The sequence below is a fragment of the Schistocerca americana genome, chromosome 2, assembly GCF_021461395.2.
Source record: "Schistocerca americana isolate TAMUIC-IGC-003095 chromosome 2, iqSchAmer2.1, whole genome shotgun sequence".
NCBI lineage: Eukaryota > Metazoa > Arthropoda > Insecta > Orthoptera > Acrididae > Schistocerca > Schistocerca americana.
This window is the reverse complement of record NC_060120.1, coordinates 91,099,037-91,117,999: the sequence shown is the minus strand read 5'-3', so window position 1 is coordinate 91,117,999 and position 18,963 is coordinate 91,099,037. Positions and strand designations below refer to the sequence as shown.

Below are 18,963 nucleotides of genomic sequence, written 5' to 3'. Positions count from 1 at the left end.
GGAGCGCTCCAAATGCTTATGCTTTTGCTACTAGGATTAATAACGAGACGTAAGGGGTTCAACTGCGAGAAGACGACCTCAGCTGTTCCTCCCCGCAGGAAAGACATCTCACCGTTTTGGGTGCTGCATGCGCATGCATTTACCAAACTTGCATGCGATGTACTAGTTCCTGGGGAACGAATAGAATCGTTGTACGTGCCAGTCTTTACGTATAGATATAAGTAAGCGGAGACGGCTTAATCCTGCCACATAGATTGCTTTCCATAAGACGCACCTGAGAGTCTCATGGGCCGGTGGCCCGACATGCAGTTTGTCCTGCTGCATGTCTTACTTTCAGAGAGTCGCAAGTTTATCGTAGTGCTGGGTTGTCGCGAAAGTGAAAAGTAGGGCCTGTCCGGGATTTGAACCCGGGACCTCCTGCACCCAAAGCAGCAATCATAACCCTAGACCAACAGGCCGCACAAGTAAGCAAGTCTGCACCCCTCCACCTACTGAGATCTTGCCGCACTTGCTAGTTGCAGCATCCTAGCTGGACCATATTCTCAAAAAGGTTTCTTAATCTGACACCTACAACATGCGCTGTGCTGAACACCAGTGTATGTGAATGCTGAAAGAGCTGCTTGAGTTGTGTGACAGTATTTCGACCGTGTGAAGTTCAAATGTTATCGTGACACGAACAATCCGCCCACTACGTAGCGTTCTGTGTCAGCACGCAGTTTTCGACAGTACTCTGTGTCCATAGCTGTTTTCATAGCTGGGCTGCTTCCAGCACGAAGCATCCGCCATACGAAAGTGGCTGTTTCGCGATTTTGATTACCTGATCCTTCGACATCACTTCATGTACGAATACTGGCAAGAATTCCCGCTACATTCGAAGGTGCTCCTTCCACTTCTAGCCTACTTGGTTGCTTCATTAGCCACGCAAACACTTCCTGAGGACCATACGTGTAATAACATCGCATCTTATCGGCTTAATTACATGATACCACTGAATTTAAGAGCGTTACAGGCATCCGGTTCCATGGTGTAATGGTTAGCACTCTGGACTTTGAATCCAGCGATCCGAGTTCGAGTCTCGGTGGAACCTGACGCTGTGTTTTGCGATCGTTTCTAGAAATGTGTACGAGCCGGTGGTTGGAATTGTATATGCAGAAATTTAACTAGGATCATGAAATGCAAAGTATTAATAGCAGTCCACACGTGAGTGGGGAGCGCTCCAAAAGCTTATGCTTTTGCTACTAGGATTAATAACGAGACGTAAGGGGTTCAACTGCGAGAAGACGACCTCAGCTGTTCCTCCCCGCAGGAAAGACATCTCACCGTTTTGGGTGCTGCATGCGCATGCATTTACCAAACTTGCATGCGATGAACTAGTTCCTGGGGAACGAATAGAATCGTTGTACGTGCCAGTCTTTACGTATAGATATAAGTAAGCGGAGACGGCTTAATCCTGCCACGTGGATTGCTTTCCATAAGACGCACCTGAGAGTCTCATGGGCCGGTGGCCCGACATGCAGTTTGTCCTGCTGCATGGCTTACTTTCAGAGACTCGCAAGTTTATCGTAGTGCTGGGTTGTCGCGAAAGTGAAAAGTAGGGCCTGTCAGGGATTTGAACCCGGGACCTCCTGCACCCAAAGCAGGAATCATACCCCTAGACCAACAGGCCGCACAAGTAAGCAAGTCTGCACCCCTCCACCTACTGAGATCTTGCCGCACTTGCTAGTTGCAGCATCCTAGCTGGACCATATTCTCAAAGAGGTTTCTTAATCTGACACCTACAACATGCGCTGTGCTGAACACCAGTGTATGTGAATGCTGAAAGAGCTGCTTGAGTTGTGTGACAGTATTTCGACCGTGTGAAGTGCAAATGTTATCGTGACACGAACAATCCGCCCACTACGTAGCGTTCTGTGTCAGCACGCAGTTTTCGACAGTACTCTGTGTCCATAGCTGTTTTCATAGCTAGGCTGCTTCCAGCACGAAGCATCCGCCATACGAAAGTGGCTGTTTCGCGATTTTGATTACCTGATCCTTCGACATCACTTCATGTACGAATACTGGCAAGAATTCCCGCTACATTCGAAGGTGCTCCTTCCACTTCCAGCCTACTTGGTTGCTTCATTAGCCACGCAAACACTTCCTGAGGACCATACGTGTAATAACATCGCATCTTATCGGCTTAATTACATGATACTACTGAATTTAAGAGCGCTACAGGCATCCGGTTCCATGGTGTAATGGTTAGCACTCTGGACTTTGAGTCCAGCGATCCGAGTTCGAGTCTCGGTGGAACCTGACGCTGTGTTTTGCGATCGTTTCTAGAAATGTGTACGAGCCGGTGGTTGGAATTGTATATGCAGAAATTTAACTAGGATCATGAAATGCAAAATGTTAATAGCAGTCCACACGTGAGTGGGGAGCGCTCCAAAAGCTTATGCTTTTGCTACTAGGATTAATAACGAGACGTAAGGGGTTCAACTGCGAGAAGACGACCTCAGCTGTTCCTCCCCGCAGGAAAGACATCTCACCGTTTTGGGTGCTGCATGCGCATGCATTTACCAAACTTGCATGCGATGTACTAGTTCCTGGGGAACGAATAGAATCGTTGTACGTGCCCGTCTTTACGTATAGATATAAGTAAGCGGAGGCGGCTTAATCCTGCCACGTAGATTGCTTTCCATAAGACGCACCTGAGAGTGTCATGGGCCGGTGGCCCGACATGCAGTTTGTCCTGCTGCATGGCTTACTTTCAGAGACTCGCAAGTTTATCGTAGTGCTGGGTTGTCGCGAAAGTGAAAACTAGAGCCTGTCCGGGATTTGAACCCGGGACCTCCTGCACCCAAAGCAGGAATCATACCCCTAGACCAACAGGCCGCACAAGTAAGCAAGTCTGCACCCCTCCACCTACTGAGATCTTGCCGCACTTGCTAGTTGCAGCATCCTAGCTGGACCATATTCTCAAAGAGGTTTCTTAATCTGACACCTACAACATGCGCTGTGCTGAACACCAGTGTATGTGAATGCTGAAAGAGCTGCTTGAGTTGTGTGACAGTATTTCGACCGTGTGAAGTGCAAATGTTATCGTGACACGAACAATCCGCCCACTACGTAGCGTTCTGTGTCAGCACGCAGTTTTCGACAGTACTCTGTGTCCATAGCTGTTTTCATAGCTAGGCTGCTTCCAGCACGAAGCATCCGCCATACGAAAGTGGCTGTTTCGCGATTTTGTTTACCTGATCCTTCGACATCACTTCATGTACGAATACTGGCAAGAATTCCCGCTACATTCGAAGGTGCTCCTTCCACTTCCAGCCTACTTGGTTGCTTCATTAGCCACGCAAACACTTCCTGAGGACCATACGTGTAATAACATCGCATCTTATCGGCTTAATTACATGATACTACTGAATTTAAGAGCGCTACAGGCATCCGGTTCCATGGTGTAATGGTTAGCACTCTGGACTTTGAGTCCAGCGATCCGAGTTCGAGTCTCGGTGGAACCTGACGCTGTGTTTTGCGATCGTTTCTAGAAATGTGTACGAGCCGGTGGTTGGAATTGTATATGCAGAAATTTAACTAGGATCATGAAATGCAAAATGTTAATAGCAGTCCACACGTGAGTGGGGAGCGCTCCAAAAGCTTATGCTTTTGCTACTAGGATTAATAACGAGACGTAAGGGGTTCAACTGCGAGAAGACGACCTCAGCTGTTCCTCCCCGCAGGAAAGACATCTCACCGTTTTGGGTGCTGCATGCGCATGCATTTACCAAACTTGCATGCGATGTACTAGTTCCTGGGGAACGAATAGAATCGTTGTACGTGCCCGTCTTTACGTATAGATATAAGTAAGCGGAGGCGGCTTAATCCTGCCACGTAGATTGCTTTCCATAAGACGCACCTGAGAGTCTCATGGGCCGGTGGCCCGACATGCAGTTTGTCCTGCTGCATGGCTTACTTTCAGAGACTCGCAAGTTTATCGTAGTGCTGGGTTGTCGCGAAAGTGAAAAGTAGAGCCTGTCCGGGATTTGAACCCGGGACCTCCTGCACCCAAAGCAGGAATCATACCCCTAGACCAACAGGCCGCACAAGTAAGCAAGTCTGCACCCCTCCACCTACTGAGATCTTGCCGCACTTGCTAGTTGCAGCATCCTAGCTGGACCATATTCTCAAAGAGGTTTCTTAATCTGACACCTACAACATGCGCTGTGCTGAACACCAGTGTATGTGAATGCTGAAAGAGCTGCTTGAGTTGTGTGACAGTATTTCGACCGTGTGAAGTGCAAATGTTATCGTGACACGAACAATCCGCCCACTACGTAGCGTTCTGTGTCAGCACGCAGTTTTCGACAGTACTCTGTGTCCATAGCTGTTTTCATAGCTAGGCTGCTTCCAGCACGAAGCATCCGCCATACGAAAGTGGCTGTTTCGCGATTTTGATTACCTGATCCTTCGACATCACTTCATGTACGAATACTGGCAAGAATTCCCGCTACATTCGAAGGTGCTCCTTCCACTTCCAGCCTACTTGGTTGCTTCATTAGCCACGCAAACACTTCCTGAGGACCATACGTGTAATAACATCGCATCTTATCGGCTTAATTACATGATACTACTGAATTTAAGAGCGCTACAGGCATCCGGTTCCATGGTGTAATGGTTAGCACTCTGGACTTTGAGTCCAGCGATCCGAGTTCGAGTCTCGGTGGAACCTGACGCTGTGTTTTGCGATCGTTTCTAGAAATGTGTACGAGCCGGTGGTTGGAATTGTATATGCAGAAATTTAACTAGGATCATGAAATGCAAAATGTTAATAGCAGTCCACACGTGAGTGGGGAGCGCTCCAAAAGCTTATGCTTTTGCTACTAGGATTAATAACGAGACGTAAGGGGTTCAACTGCGAGAAGACGACCTCAGCTGTTCCTCCCCGCAGGAAAGACATCTCACCGTTTTGGGTGCTGCATGCGCATGCATTTACCAAACTTGCATGCGATGTACTAGTTCCTGGGGAACGAATAGAATCGTTGTACGTGCCCGTCTTTACGTATAGATATAAGTAAGCGGAGGCGGCTTAATCCTGCCACGTAGATTGCTTTCCATAAGACGCACCTGAGAGTGTCATGGGCCGGTGGCCCGACATGCAGTTTGTCCTGCTGCATGGCTTACTTTCAGAGACTCGCAAGTTTATCGTAGTGCTGGGTTGTCGCGAAAGTGAAAAGTAGAGCCTGTCCGGGATTTGAACCCGGGACCTCCTGCACCCAAAGCAGGAATCATACCCCTAGACCAACAGGCCGCACAAGTAAGCAAGTCTGCACCCCTCCACCTACTGAGATCTTGCCGCACTTGCTAGTTGCAGCATCCTAGCTGGACCATATTCTCAAAGAGGTTTCTTAATCTGACACCTACAACATGCGCTGTGCTGAACACCAGTGTATGTGAATGCTGAAAGAGCTGCTTGAGTTGTGTGACAGTATTTCGACCGTGTGAAGTGCAAATGTTATCGTGACACGAACAATCCGCCCACTACGTAGCGTTCTGTGTCAGCACGCAGTTTTCGACAGTACTCTGTGTCCATAGCTGTTTTCATAGCTAGGCTGCTTCCAGCACGAAGCATCCGCCATACGAAAGTGGCTGTTTCGCGATTTTGATTACCTGATCCTTCGACATCACTTCATGTACGAATACTGGCAAGAATTCCCGCTACATTCGAAGGTGCTCCTTCCACTTCCAGCCTACTTGGTTGCTTCATTAGCCACGCAAACACTTCCTGAGGACCATACGTGTAATAACATCGCATCTTATCGGCTTAATTACATGATACTACTGAATTTAAGAGCGCTACAGGCATCCGGTTCCATGGTGTAATGGTTAGCACTCTGGACCTTGAGTCCAGCGATCCGAGTTCGAGTCTCGGTGGAACCTGACGCTGTGTTTTGCGATCGTTTCTAGAAATGTGTACGAGCCGGTGGTTGGAATTGTATATGCAGAAATTTAACTAGGATCATGAAATGCAAAATGTTAATAGCAGTCCACACGTGAGTGGGGAGCGCTCCAAAAGCTTATGCTTTTGCTACTAGGATTAATAACGAGACGTAAGGGGTTCAACTGCGAGAAGACGACCTCAGCTGTTCCTCCCCGCAGGAAAGACATCTCACCGTTTTGGGTGCTGCATGCGCATGCATTTACCAAACTTGCATGCGATGTACTAGTTCCTGGGGAACGAATAGAATCGTTGTACGTGCCCGTCTTTACGTATAGATATAAGTAAGCGGAGGCGGCTTAATCCTGCCACGTAGATTGCTTTCCATAAGACGCACCTGAGAGTCTCATGGGCCGGTGGCCCGACATGCAGTTTGTCCTGCTGCATGGCTTACTTTCAGAGACTCGCAAGTTTATCGTAGTGCTGGGTTGTCGCGAAAGTGAAAAGTAGAGCCTGTCCGGGATTTGAACCCGGGACCTCCTGCACCCAAAGCAGGAATCATACCCCTAGACCAACAGGCCGCACAAGTAAGCAAGTCTGCACCCCTCCACCTACTGAGATCTTGCCGCACTTGCTAGTTGCAGCATCCTAGCTGGACCATATTCTCAAAGAGGTTTCTTAATCTGACACCTACAACATGCGCTGTGCTGAACACCAGTGTATGTGAATGCTGAAAGAGCTGCTTGAGTTGTGTGACAGTATTTCGACCGTGTGAAGTGCAAATGTTATCGTGACACGAACAATCCGCCCACTACGTAGCGTTCTGTGTCAGCACGCAGTTTTCGACAGTACTCTGTGTCCATAGCTGTTTTCATAGCTAGGCTGCTTCCAGCACGAAGCATCCGCCATACGAAAGTGGCTGTTTCGCGATTTTGATTACCTGATCCTTCGACATCACTTCATGTACGAATACTGGCAAGAATTCCCGCTACATTCGAAGGTGCTCCTTCCACTTCCAGCCTACTTGGTTGCTTCATTAGCCACGCAAACACTTCCTGAGGACCATACGTGTAATAACATCGCATCTTATCGGCTTAATTACATGATACTACTGAATTTAAGAGCGCTACAGGCATCCGGTTCCATGGTGTAATGGTTAGCACTCTGGACTTTGAGTCCAGCGATCCGAGTTCGAGTCTCGGTGGAACCTGACGCTGTGTTTTGCGATCGTTTCTAGAAATGTGTACGAGCCGGTGGTTGGAATTGTATATGCAGAAATTTAACTAGGATCATGAAATGCAAAATGTTAATAGCAGTCCACACGTGAGTGGGGAGCGCTCCAAAAGCTTATGCTTTTGCTACTAGGATTAATAACGAGACGTAAGGGGTTCAACTGCGAGAAGACGTCCTCAGCTGTTCCTCCCCGCAGGAAAGACATCTCACCGTTTTGGGTGCTGCATGCGCATGCATTTACCAAACTTGCATGCGATGTACTAGTTCCTGGGGAACGAATAGAATCGTTGTACGTGCCCGTCTTTACGTATAGATATAAGTAAGCGGAGGCGGCTTAATCCTGCCACGTAGATTGCTTTCCATAAGACGCACCTGAGAGTGTCATGGGCCGGTGGCCCGACATGCAGTTTGTCCTGCTGCATGGCTTACTTTCAGAGACTCGCAAGTTTATCGTAGTGCTGGGTTGTCGCGAAAGTGAAAACTAGAGCCTGTCCGGGATTTGAACCCGGGACCTCCTGCACCCAAAGCAGGAATCATACCCCTAGACCAACAGGCCGCACAAGTAAGCAAGTCTGCACCCCTCCACCTACTGAGATCTTGCCGCACTTGCTAGTTGCAGCATCCTAGCTGGACCATATTCTCAAAGAGGTTTCTTAATCTGACACCTACAACATGCGCTGTGCTGAACACCAGTGTATGTGAATGCTGAAAGAGCTGCTTGAGTTGTGTGACAGTATTTCGACCGTGTGAAGTGCAAATGTTATCGTGACACGAACAATCCGCCCACTACGTAGCGTTCTGTGTCAGCACGCAGTTTTCGACAGTACTCTGTGTCCATAGCTGTTTTCATAGCTAGGCTGCTTCCAGCACGAAGCATCCGCCATACGAAAGTGGCTGTTTCGCGATTTTGATTACCTGATCCTTCGACATCACTTCATGTACGAATACTGGCAAGAATTCCCGCTACATTCGAAGGTGCTCCTTCCACTTCCAGCCTACTTGGTTGCTTCATTAGCCACGCAAACACTTCCTGAGGACCATACGTGTAATAACATCGCATCTTATCGGCTTAATTACATGATACTACTGAATTTAAGAGCGCTACAGGCATCCGGTTCCATGGTGTAATGGTTAGCACTCTGGACCTTGAGTCCAGCGATCCGAGTTCGAGTCTCGGTGGAACCTGACGCTGTGTTTTGCGATCGTTTCTAGAAATGTGTACGAGCCGGTGGTTGGAATTGTATATGCAGAAATTTAACTAGGATCATGAAATGCAAAATGTTAATAGCAGTCCACACGTGAGTGGGGAGCGCTCCAAAAGCTTATGCTTTTGCTACTAGGATTAATAACGAGACGTAAGGGGTTCAACTGCGAGAAGACGACCTCAGCTGTTCCTCCCCGCAGGAAAGACATCTCACCGTTTTGGGTGCTGCATGCGCATGCATTTACCAAACTTGCATGCGATGTACTAGTTCCTGGGGAACGAATAGAATCGTTGTACGTGCCCGTCTTTACGTATAGATATAAGTAAGCGGAGGCGGCTTAATCCTGCCACGTAGATTGCTTTCCATAAGACGCACCTGAGAGTCTCATGGGCCGGTGGCCCGACATGCAGTTTGTCCTGCTGCATGGCTTACTTTCAGAGACTCGCAAGTTTATCGTAGTGCTGGGTTGTCGCGAAAGTGAAAAGTAGAGCCTGTCCGGGATTTGAACCCGGGACCTCCTGCACCCAAAGCAGGAATCATACCCCTAGACCAACAGGCCGCACAAGTAAGCAAGTCTGCACCCCTCCACCTACTGAGATCTTGCCGCACTTGCTAGTTGCAGCATCCTAGCTGGACCATATTCTCAAAGAGGTTTCTTAATCTGACACCTACAACATGCGCTGTGCTGAACACCAGTGTATGTGAATGCTGAAAGAGCTGCTTGAGTTGTGTGACAGTATTTCGACCGTGTGAAGTGCAAATGTTATCGTGACACGAACAATCCGCCCACTACGTAGCGTTCTGTGTCAGCACGCAGTTTTCGACAGTACTCTGTGTCCATAGCTGTTTTCATAGCTAGGCTGCTTCCAGCACGAAGCATCCGCCATACGAAAGTGGCTGTTTCGCGATTTTGATTACCTGATCCTTCGACATCACTTCATGTACGAATACTGGCAAGAATTCCCGCTACATTCGAAGGTGCTCCTTCCACTTCCAGCCTACTTGGTTGCTTCATTAGCCACGCAAACACTTCCTGAGGACCATACGTGTAATAACATCGCATCTTATCGGCTTAATTACATGATACTACTGAATTTAAGAGCGCTACAGGCATCCGGTTCCATGGTGTAATGGTTAGCACTCTGGACTTTGAGTCCAGCGATCCGAGTTCGAGTCTCGGTGGAACCTGACGCTGTGTTTTGCGATCGTTTCTAGAAATGTGTACGAGCCGGTGGTTGGAATTGTATATGCAGAAATTTAACTAGGATCATGAAATGCAAAATGTTAATAGCAGTCCACACGTGAGTGGGGAGCGCTCCAAAAGCTTATGCTTTTGCTACTAGGATTAATAACGAGACGTAAGGGGTTCAACTGCGAGAAGACGACCTCAGCTGTTCCTCCCCGCAGGAAAGACATCTCACCGTTTTGGGTGCTGCATGCGCATGCATTTACCAAACTTGCATGCGATGTACTAGTTCCTGGGGAACGAATAGAATCGTTGTACGTGCCCGTCTTTACGTATAGATATAAGTAAGCGGAGGCGGCTTAATCCTGCCACGTAGATTGCTTTCCATAAGACGCACCTGAGAGTGTCATGGGCCGGTGGCCCGACATGCAGTTTGTCCTGCTGCATGGCTTACTTTCAGAGACTCGCAAGTTTATCGTAGTGCTGGGTTGTCGCGAAAGTGAAAACTAGAGCCTGTCCGGGATTTGAACCCGGGACCTCCTGCACCCAAAGCAGGAATCATACCCCTAGACCAACAGGCCGCACAAGTAAGCAAGTCTGCACCCCTCCACCTACTGAGATCTTGCCGCACTTGCTAGTTGCAGCATCCTAGCTGGACCATATTCTCAAAGAGGTTTCTTAATCTGACACCTACAACATGCGCTGTGCTGAACACCAGTGTATGTGAATGCTGAAAGAGCTGCTTGAGTTGTGTGACAGTATTTCGACCGTGTGAAGTGCAAATGTTATCGTGACACGAACAATCCGCCCACTACGTAGCGTTCTGTGTCAGCACGCAGTTTTCGACAGTACTCTGTGTCCATAGCTGTTTTCATAGCTAGGCTGCTTCCAGCACGAAGCATCCGCCATACGAAAGTGGCTGTTTCGCGATTTTGATTACCTGATCCTTCGACATCACTTCATGTACGAATACTGGCAAGAATTCCCGCTACATTCGAAGGTGCTCCTTCCACTTCCAGCCTACTTGGTTGCTTCATTAGCCACGCAAACACTTCCTGAGGACCATACGTGTAATAACATCGCATCTTATCGGCTTAATTACATGATACTACTGAATTTAAGAGCGCTACAGGCATCCGGTTCCATGGTGTAATGGTTAGCACTCTGGACTTTGAGTCCAGCGATCCGAGTTCGAGTCTCGGTGGAACCTGACGCTGTGTTTTGCGATCGTTTCTAGAAATGTGTACGAGCCGGTGGTTGGAATTGTATATGCAGAAATTTAACTAGGATCATGAAATGCAAAATGTTAATAGCAGTCCACACGTGAGTGGGGAGCGCTCCAAAAGCTTATGCTTTTGCTACTAGGATTAATAACGAGACGTAAGGGGTTCAACTGCGAGAAGACGACCTCAGCTGTTCCTCCCCGCAGGAAAGACATCTCACCGCTTTGGGTGCTGCATGCGCATGCATTTACCAAACTTGCATGCGATGTACTAGTTCCTGGGGAACGAATAGAATCGTTGTACGTGCCCGTCTTTACGTATAGATATAAGTAAGCGGAGGCGGCTTAATCCTGCCACGTAGATTGCTTTCCATAAGACGCACCTGAGAGTGTCATGGGCCGGTGGCCCGACATGCAGTTTGTCCTGCTGCATGGCTTACTTTCAGAGACTCGCAAGTTTATCGTAGTGCTGGGTTGTCGCGAAAGTGAAAAGTAGAGCCTGTCCGGGATTTGAACCCGGGACCTCCTGCACCCAAAGCAGGAATCATACCCCTAGACCAACAGGCCGCACAAGTAAGCAAGTCTGCACCCCTCCACCTACTGAGATCTTGCCGCACTTGCTAGTTGCAGCATCCTAGCTGGACCATATTCTCAAAGAGGTTTCTTAATCTGACACCTACAACATGCGCTGTGCTGAACACCAGTGTATGTGAATGCTGAAAGAGCTGCTTGAGTTGTGTGACAGTATTTCGACCGTGTGAAGTGCAAATGTTATCGTGACACGAACAATCCGCCCACTACGTAGCGTTCTGTGTCAGCACGCAGTTTTCGACAGTACTCTGTGTCCATAGCTGTTTTCATAGCTAGGCTGATTCCAGCACGAAGCATCCGCCATACGAAAGTGGCTGTTTCGCGATTTTGATTACCTGATCCTTCGACATCACTTCATGTACGAATACTGGCAAGAATTCCCGCTACATTCGAAGGTGCTCCTTCCACTTCCAGCCTACTTGGTTGCTTCATTAGCCACGCAAACACTTCCTGAGGACCATACGTGTAATAACATCGCATCTTATCGGCTTAATTACATGATACTACTGAATTTAAGAGCGCTACAGGCATCCGGTTCCATGGTGTAATGGTTAGCACTCTGGACCTTGAGTCCAGCGATCCGAGTTCGAGTCTCGGTGGAACCTGACGCTGTGTTTTGCGATCGTTTCTAGAAATGTGTACGAGCCGGTGGTTGGAATTGTATATGCAGAAATTTAACTAGGATCATGAAATGCAAAATGTTAATAGCAGTCCACACGTGAGTGGGGAGCGCTCCAAAAGCTTATGCTTTTGCTACTAGGATTAATAACGAGACGTAAGGGGTTCAACTGCGAGAAGACGACCTCAGCTGTTCCTCCCCGCAGGAAAGACATCTCACCGTTTTGGGTGCTGCATGCGCATGCATTTACCAAACTTGCATGCGATGTACTAGTTCCTGGGGAACGAATAGAATCGTTGTACGTGCCCGTCTTTACGTATAGATATAAGTAAGCGGAGGCGGCTTAATCCTGCCACGTAGATTGCTTTCCATAAGACGCACCTGAGAGTCTCATGGGCCGGTGGCCCGACATGCAGTTTGTCCTGCTGCATGGCTTACTTTCAGAGACTCGCAAGTTTATCGTAGTGCTGGGTTGTCGCGAAAGTGAAAAGTAGAGCCTGTCCGGGATTTGAACCCGGGACCTCCTGCACCCAAAGCAGGAATCATACCCCTAGACCAACAGGCCGCACAAGTAAGCAAGTCTGCACCCCTCCACCTACTGAGATCTTGCCGCACTTGCTAGTTGCAGCATCCTAGCTGGACCATATTCTCAAAGAGGTTTCTTAATCTGACACCTACAACATGCGCTGTGCTGAACACCAGTGTATGTGAATGCTGAAAGAGCTGCTTGAGTTGTGTGACAGTATTTCGACCGTGTGAAGTGCAAATGTTATCGTGACACGAACAATCCGCCCACTACGTAGCGTTCTGTGTCAGCACGCAGTTTTCGACAGTACTCTGTGTCCATAGCTGTTTTCATAGCTAGGCTGCTTCCAGCACGAAGCATCCGCCATACGAAAGTGGCTGTTTCGCGATTTTGATTACCTGATCCTTCGACATCACTTCATGTACGAATACTGGCAAGAATTCCCGCTACATTCGAAGGTGCTCCTTCCACTTCCAGCCTACTTGGTTGCTTCATTAGCCACGCAAACACTTCCTGAGGACCATACGTGTAATAACATCGCATCTTATCGGCTTAATTACATGATACTACTGAATTTAAGAGCGCTACAGGCATCCGGTTCCATGGTGTAATGGTTAGCACTCTGGACTTTGAGTCCAGCGATCCGAGTTCGAGTCTCGGTGGAACCTGACGCTGTGTTTTGCGATCGTTTCTAGAAATGTGTACGAGCCGGTGGTTGGAATTGTATATGCAGAAATTTAACTAGGATCATGAAATGCAAAATGTTAATAGCAGTCCACACGTGAGTGGGGAGCGCTCCAAAAGCTTATGCTTTTGCTACTAGGATTAATAACGAGACGTAAGGGGTTCAACTGCGAGAAGACGACCTCAGCTGTTCCTCCCCGCAGGAAAGACATCTCACCGTTTTGGGTGCTGCATGCGCATGCATTTACCAAACTTGCATGCGATGTACTAGTTCCTGGGGAACGAATAGAATCGTTGTACGTGCCCGTCTTTACGTATAGATATAAGTAAGCGGAGGCGGCTTAATCCTGCCACGTAGATTGCTTTCCATAAGACGCACCTGAGAGTGTCATGGGCCGGTGGCCCGACATGCAGTTTGTCCTGCTGCATGGCTTACTTTCAGAGACTCGCAAGTTTATCGTAGTGCTGGGTTGTCGCGAAAGTGAAAACTAGAGCCTGTCCGGGATTTGAACCCGTGACCTCCTGCACCCAAAGCAGGAATCATACCCCTAGACCAACAGGCCGCACAAGTAAGCAAGTCTGCACCCCTCCACCTACTGAGATCTTGCCGCACTTGCTAGTTGCAGCATCCTAGCTGGACCATATTCTCAAAGAGGTTTCTTAATCTGACACCTACAACATGCGCTGTGCTGAACACCAGTGTATGTGAATGCTGAAAGAGCTGCTTGAGTTGTGTGACAGTATTTCGACCGTGTGAAGTGCAAATGTTATCGTGACACGAACAATCCGCCCACTACGTAGCGTTCTGTGTCAGCACGCAGTTTTCGACAGTACTCTGTGTCCATAGCTGTTTTCATAGCTAGGCTGCTTCCAGCACGAAGCATCCGCCATACGAAAGTGGCTGTTTCGCGATTTTGATTACCTGATCCTTCGACATCACTTCATGTACGAATACTGGCAAGAATTCCCGCTACATTCGAAGGTGCTCCTTCCACTTCCAGCCTACTTGGTTGCTTCATTAGCCACGCAAACACTTCCTGAGGACCATACGTGTAATAACATCGCATCTTATCGGCTTAATTACATGATACTACTGAATTTAAGAGCGCTACAGGCATCCGGTTCCATGGTGTAATGGTTAGCACTCTGGACTTTGAGTCCAGCGATCCGAGTTCGAGTCTCGGTGGAACCTGACGCTGTGTTTTGCGATCGTTTCTAGAAATGTGTACGAGCCGGTGGTTGGAATTGTATATGCAGAAATTTAACTAGGATCATGAAATGCAAAATGTTAATAGCAGTCCACACGTGAGTGGGGAGCGCTCCAAAAGCTTATGCTTTTGCTACTAGGATTAATAACGAGACGTAAGGGGTTCAACTGCGAGAAGACGACCTCAGCTGTTCCTCCCCGCAGGAAAGACATCTCACCGTTTTGGGTGCTGCATGCGCATGCATTTACCAAACTTGCATGCGATGTACTAGTTCCTGGGGAACGAATAGAATCGTTGTACGTGCCCGTCTTTACGTATAGATATAAGTAAGCGGAGGCGGCTTAATCCTGCCACGTAGATTGCTTTCCATAAGACGCACCTGAGAGTGTCATGGGCCGGTGGCCCGACATGCAGTTTGTCCTGCTGCATGGCTTACTTTCAGAGACTCGCAAGTTTATCGTAGTGCTGGGTTGTCGCGAAAGTGAAAAGTAGAGCCTGTCCGGGATTTGAACCCGGGACCTCCTGCACCCAAAGCAGGAATCATACCCCTAGACCAACAGGCCGCACAAGTAAGCAAGTCTGCACCCCTCCACCTACTGAGATCTTGCCGCACTTGCTAGTTGCAGCATCCTAGCTGGACCATATTCTCAAAGAGGTTTCTTAATCTGACACCTACAACATGCGCTGTGCTGAACACCAGTGTATGTGAATGCTGAAAGAGCTGCTTGAGTTGTGTGACAGTATTTCGACCGTGTGAAGTGCAAATGTTATCGTGACACGAACAATCCGCCCACTACGTAGCGTTCTGTGTCAGCACGCAGTTTTCGACAGTACTCTGTGTCCATAGCTGTTTTCATAGCTAGGCTGCTTCCAGCACGAAGCATCCGCCATACGAAAGTGGCTGTTTCGCGATTTTGATTACCTGATCCTTCGACATCACTTCATGTACGAATACTGGCAAGAATTCCCGCTACATTCGAAGGTGCTCCTTCCACTTCCAGCCTACTTGGTTGCTTCATTAGCCACGCAAACACTTCCTGAGGACCATACGTGTAATAACATCGCATCTTATCGGCTTAATTACATGATACTACTGAATTTAAGAGCGCTACAGGCATCCGGTTCCATGGTGTAATGGTTAGCACTCTGGACTTTGAGTCCAGCGATCCGAGTTCGAGTCTCGGTGGAACCTGACGCTGTGTTTTGCGATCGTTTCTAGAAATGTGTACGAGCCGGTGGTTGGAATTGTATATGCAGAAATTTAACTAGGATCATGAAATGCAAAATGTTAATAGCAGTCCACACGTGAGTGGGGAGCGCTCCAAAAGCTTATGCTTTTGCTACTAGGATTAATAACGAGACGTAAGGGGTTCAACTGCGAGAAGACGACCTCAGCTGTTCCTCCCCGCAGGAAAGACATCTCACCGTTTTGGGTGCTGCATGCGCATGCATTTACCAAACTTGCATGCGATGTACTAGTTCCTGGGGAACGAATAGAATCGTTGTACGTGCCCGTCTTTACGTATAGATATAAGTAAGCGGAGGCGGCTTAATCCTGCCACGTAGATTGCTTTCCATAAGACGCACCTGAGAGTGTCATGGGCCGGTGGCCCGACATGCAGTTTGTCCTGCTGCATGGCTTACTTTCAGAGACTCGCAAGTTTATCGTAGTGCTGGGTTGTCGCGAAAGTGAAAAGTAGAGCCTGTCCGGGATTTGAACCCGGGACCTCCTGCACCCAAAGCAGGAATCATACCCCTAGACCAACAGGCCGCACAAGTAAGCAAGTCTGCACCCCTCCACCTACTGAGATCTTGCCGCACTTGCTAGTTGCAGCATCCTAGCTGGACCATATTCTCAAAGAGGTTTCTTAATCTGACACCTACAACATGCGCTGTGCTGAACACCAGTGTATGTGAATGCTGAAAGAGCTGCTTGAGTTGTGTGACAGTATTTCGACCGTGTGAAGTGCAAATGTTATCGTGACACGAACAATCCGCCCACTACGTAGCGTTCTGTGTCAGCACGCAGTTTTCGACAGTACTCTGTGTCCATAGCTGTTTTCATAGCTAGGCTGCTTCCAGCACGAAGCATCCGCCATACGAAAGTGGCTGTTTCGCGATTTTGATTACCTGATCCTTCGACATCACTTCATGTACGAATACTGGCAAGAATTCCCGCTACATTCGAAGGTGCTCCTTCCACTTCCAGCCTACTTGGTTGCTTCATTAGCCACGCAAACACTTCCTGAGGACCATACGTGTAATAACATCGCATCTTATCGGCTTAATTACATGATACTACTGAATTTAAGAGCGCTACAGGCATCCGGTTCCATGGTGTAATGGTTAGCACTCTGGACTTTGAGTCCAGCGATCCGAGTTCGAGTCTCGGTGGAACCTGACGCTGTGTTTTGCGATCGTTTCTAGAAATGTGTACGAGCCGGTGGTTGGAATTGTATATGCAGAAATTTAACTAGGATCATGAAATGCAAAATGTTAATAGCAGTCCACACGTGAGTGGGGAGCGCTCCAAAAGCTTATGCTTTTGCTACTAGGATTAATAACGAGACGTAAGGGGTTCAACTGCGAGAAGACGACCTCAGCTGTTCCTCCCCGCAGGAAAGACATCTCACCGTTTTGGGTGCTGCATGCGCATGCATTTACCAAACTTGCATGCGATGTACTAGTTCCTGGGGAACGAATAGAATCGTTGTACGTGCCCGTCTTTACGTATAGATATAAGTAAGCGGAGGCGGCTTAATCCTGCCACGTAGATTGCTTTCCATAAGACGCACCTGAGAGTGTCATGGGCCGGTGGCCCGACATGCAGTTTGTCCTGCTGCATGGCTTACTTTCAGAGACTCGCAAGTTTATCGTAGTGCTGGGTTGTCGCGAAAGTGAAAAGTAGAGCCTGTCCGGGATTTGAACCCGGGACCTCCTGCACCCAAAGCAGGAATCATACCCCTAGACCAACAGGCCGCACAAGTAAGCAAGTCTGCACCCCTCCACCTACTGAGATCTTGCCGCACTTGCTAGTTGCAGCATCCTAGCTGGACCATATTCTCAAAGAGGTTTCTTAATCTGACACCTACAACATGCGCTGTGCTGAACACCAGTGTATGTGAATGCTGAAAGAGCTGCTTGAGTTGTGTGACAGTATTTCGACCGTGTGAAGTGCAAATGTTATCGTGACACGAACAATCCGCCCACTACGTAGCGTTCTGTGTCAGCACGCAGTTTTCGACAGTACTCTGTGTCCATAGCTGTTTTCATAGCTAGGCTGCTTCCAGCACGAAGCATCCGCCATACGAAAGTGGCTGTTTCGCGATTTTGATTACCTGATCCTTCGACATCACTTCATGTACGAATACTGGCAAGAATTCCCGCTACATTCGAAGGTGCTCCTTCCACTTCCAGCCTACTTGGTTGCTTCATTAGCCACGCAAACACTTCCTGAGGACCATACGTGTAATAACATCGCATCTTATCGGCTTAATTACATGATACCACTGAATTTAAGAGCGCTACAGGCATCCGGTTCCATGGTGTAATGGTTAGCACTCTGGACTTTGAGTCCAGCGATCCGAGTTCGAGTCTCGGTGGAACCTGACGCTGTGTTTTGCGATCGTTTCTAGAAATGTGTACGAGCCGGTGGTTGGAATTGTATATGCAGAAATTTAACTAGGATCATGAAATGCAAAATGTTAATAGCAGTCCACACGTGAATGGGGAGCGCTCCAAAAGCTTATGCTTTTGCTACTAGGATTAATAACGAGACGTAAGGGGTTCAACTGCGAGAAGACGACCTCAGCTGTTCCTCCCCGCAGGAAAGACATCTCACCGTTTTGGGTGCTGCATGCGCATGCATTTACCAAACTTGCATGCGATGTACTAGTTCCTGGGGAACGAATAGAATCGTTGTACGTGCCCGTCTTTACGTATAGATATAAGTAAGCGGAGGCGGCTTAATCCTGCCACGTAGATTGCTTTCCATAAGACGCACCTGAGAGTCTCATGGGCCGGTGGCCCGACATGCAGTTTGTCCTGCTGCATGGCTTACTTTCAGAGACTCGCAAGTTTATCGTAGTGCTGGGTTGTCGCGAAAGTGAAAAGTAGAGCCTGTCCGGGATTTGAACCCGGGACCTCCTGCACCCAAAGCAGGAATCATACCCCTAGACCAACAGGCCGCACAAGTAAGCAAGTCTGCACCCCTCCACCTACTGAGATCTTGCCGCACTTGCTAGTTGCAGCATCCTAGCTGGACCATATTCTCAAAGAGGTTTCTTAATCTGACACCTACAACATGCGCTGTGCTGAACACCAGTGTATGTGAATGCTGAAAGAGCTGCTTGAGTTGTGTGACAGTATTTCGACCGTGTGAAGTGCAAATGTTATCGTGACACGAACACTCCGCCCACTACGTAGCGTTCTGTGTCAGCACGCAGTTTTCGACAGTACTCTGTGTCCATAGCTGTTTTCATAGCTAGGCTGCTTCCAGCACGAAGCATCCGCCATACGAAAGTGGCTGTTTCGCGATTTTGATAACCTGATCCTTCGACATCACTTCATGTA

At 48.4% G+C, this 18,963-nt stretch overlaps 30 non-coding genes across 30 annotated transcripts; 15 read left to right on the top strand and 15 right to left on the bottom strand.

Annotated features, from left to right (window-relative positions):
• The first annotated feature begins 1,015 nt into the window (after positions 1-1,015).
• On the top strand, positions 1,016-1,087 carry Trnaq-uug. Its single transcript has one exon. It is a non-coding gene; the product is annotated as a tRNA-Gln (tRNA).
• A 507-nt stretch (positions 1,088-1,594) lies between these two features.
• Trnap-ugg lies at positions 1,595-1,666 on the bottom strand. Its single transcript has one exon. It is a non-coding gene; the product is annotated as a tRNA-Pro (tRNA).
• Positions 1,667-2,223: 557 nt separating this feature from the next.
• Trnaq-uug lies at positions 2,224-2,295 on the top strand. Its single transcript has one exon. It is a non-coding gene; the product is annotated as a tRNA-Gln (tRNA).
• Positions 2,296-2,802: 507 nt separating this feature from the next.
• Trnap-ugg lies at positions 2,803-2,874 on the bottom strand. The gene has a single exon. It is a non-coding gene; the product is annotated as a tRNA-Pro (tRNA).
• Positions 2,875-3,431: 557 nt separating this feature from the next.
• Trnaq-uug lies at positions 3,432-3,503 on the top strand. Its single transcript has one exon. It is a non-coding gene; the product is annotated as a tRNA-Gln (tRNA).
• Positions 3,504-4,010: 507 nt separating this feature from the next.
• On the bottom strand, positions 4,011-4,082 carry Trnap-ugg. The gene has a single exon. It is a non-coding gene; the product is annotated as a tRNA-Pro (tRNA).
• A 557-nt stretch (positions 4,083-4,639) lies between these two features.
• Positions 4,640-4,711, top strand: Trnaq-uug. The gene has a single exon. It is a non-coding gene; the product is annotated as a tRNA-Gln (tRNA).
• A 507-nt stretch (positions 4,712-5,218) lies between these two features.
• Positions 5,219-5,290, bottom strand: Trnap-ugg. Its single transcript has one exon. It is a non-coding gene; the product is annotated as a tRNA-Pro (tRNA).
• Positions 5,291-5,847: 557 nt separating this feature from the next.
• Positions 5,848-5,919, top strand: Trnaq-uug. Its single transcript has one exon. It is a non-coding gene; the product is annotated as a tRNA-Gln (tRNA).
• A 507-nt stretch (positions 5,920-6,426) lies between these two features.
• Positions 6,427-6,498, bottom strand: Trnap-ugg. Its single transcript has one exon. It is a non-coding gene; the product is annotated as a tRNA-Pro (tRNA).
• A 557-nt stretch (positions 6,499-7,055) lies between these two features.
• Positions 7,056-7,127, top strand: Trnaq-uug. The gene has a single exon. It is a non-coding gene; the product is annotated as a tRNA-Gln (tRNA).
• A 507-nt stretch (positions 7,128-7,634) lies between these two features.
• Positions 7,635-7,706, bottom strand: Trnap-ugg. The gene has a single exon. It is a non-coding gene; the product is annotated as a tRNA-Pro (tRNA).
• Positions 7,707-8,263: 557 nt separating this feature from the next.
• On the top strand, positions 8,264-8,335 carry Trnaq-uug. The gene has a single exon. It is a non-coding gene; the product is annotated as a tRNA-Gln (tRNA).
• Positions 8,336-8,842: 507 nt separating this feature from the next.
• Positions 8,843-8,914, bottom strand: Trnap-ugg. Its single transcript has one exon. It is a non-coding gene; the product is annotated as a tRNA-Pro (tRNA).
• A 557-nt stretch (positions 8,915-9,471) lies between these two features.
• Trnaq-uug lies at positions 9,472-9,543 on the top strand. The gene has a single exon. It is a non-coding gene; the product is annotated as a tRNA-Gln (tRNA).
• Positions 9,544-10,050: 507 nt separating this feature from the next.
• On the bottom strand, positions 10,051-10,122 carry Trnap-ugg. The gene has a single exon. It is a non-coding gene; the product is annotated as a tRNA-Pro (tRNA).
• A 557-nt stretch (positions 10,123-10,679) lies between these two features.
• Positions 10,680-10,751, top strand: Trnaq-uug. The gene has a single exon. It is a non-coding gene; the product is annotated as a tRNA-Gln (tRNA).
• Positions 10,752-11,258: 507 nt separating this feature from the next.
• On the bottom strand, positions 11,259-11,330 carry Trnap-ugg. Its single transcript has one exon. It is a non-coding gene; the product is annotated as a tRNA-Pro (tRNA).
• Positions 11,331-11,887: 557 nt separating this feature from the next.
• Positions 11,888-11,959, top strand: Trnaq-uug. Its single transcript has one exon. It is a non-coding gene; the product is annotated as a tRNA-Gln (tRNA).
• A 507-nt stretch (positions 11,960-12,466) lies between these two features.
• Trnap-ugg lies at positions 12,467-12,538 on the bottom strand. Its single transcript has one exon. It is a non-coding gene; the product is annotated as a tRNA-Pro (tRNA).
• A 557-nt stretch (positions 12,539-13,095) lies between these two features.
• Trnaq-uug lies at positions 13,096-13,167 on the top strand. The gene has a single exon. It is a non-coding gene; the product is annotated as a tRNA-Gln (tRNA).
• A 507-nt stretch (positions 13,168-13,674) lies between these two features.
• Positions 13,675-13,746, bottom strand: Trnap-ugg. Its single transcript has one exon. It is a non-coding gene; the product is annotated as a tRNA-Pro (tRNA).
• A 557-nt stretch (positions 13,747-14,303) lies between these two features.
• Trnaq-uug lies at positions 14,304-14,375 on the top strand. Its single transcript has one exon. It is a non-coding gene; the product is annotated as a tRNA-Gln (tRNA).
• A 507-nt stretch (positions 14,376-14,882) lies between these two features.
• Positions 14,883-14,954, bottom strand: Trnap-ugg. The gene has a single exon. It is a non-coding gene; the product is annotated as a tRNA-Pro (tRNA).
• A 557-nt stretch (positions 14,955-15,511) lies between these two features.
• On the top strand, positions 15,512-15,583 carry Trnaq-uug. The gene has a single exon. It is a non-coding gene; the product is annotated as a tRNA-Gln (tRNA).
• A 507-nt stretch (positions 15,584-16,090) lies between these two features.
• On the bottom strand, positions 16,091-16,162 carry Trnap-ugg. Its single transcript has one exon. It is a non-coding gene; the product is annotated as a tRNA-Pro (tRNA).
• A 557-nt stretch (positions 16,163-16,719) lies between these two features.
• Trnaq-uug lies at positions 16,720-16,791 on the top strand. Its single transcript has one exon. It is a non-coding gene; the product is annotated as a tRNA-Gln (tRNA).
• A 507-nt stretch (positions 16,792-17,298) lies between these two features.
• On the bottom strand, positions 17,299-17,370 carry Trnap-ugg. Its single transcript has one exon. It is a non-coding gene; the product is annotated as a tRNA-Pro (tRNA).
• A 557-nt stretch (positions 17,371-17,927) lies between these two features.
• Trnaq-uug lies at positions 17,928-17,999 on the top strand. The gene has a single exon. It is a non-coding gene; the product is annotated as a tRNA-Gln (tRNA).
• Positions 18,000-18,506: 507 nt separating this feature from the next.
• Trnap-ugg lies at positions 18,507-18,578 on the bottom strand. Its single transcript has one exon. It is a non-coding gene; the product is annotated as a tRNA-Pro (tRNA).
• Between the last annotated feature and the right edge of the window lie 385 nt (positions 18,579-18,963).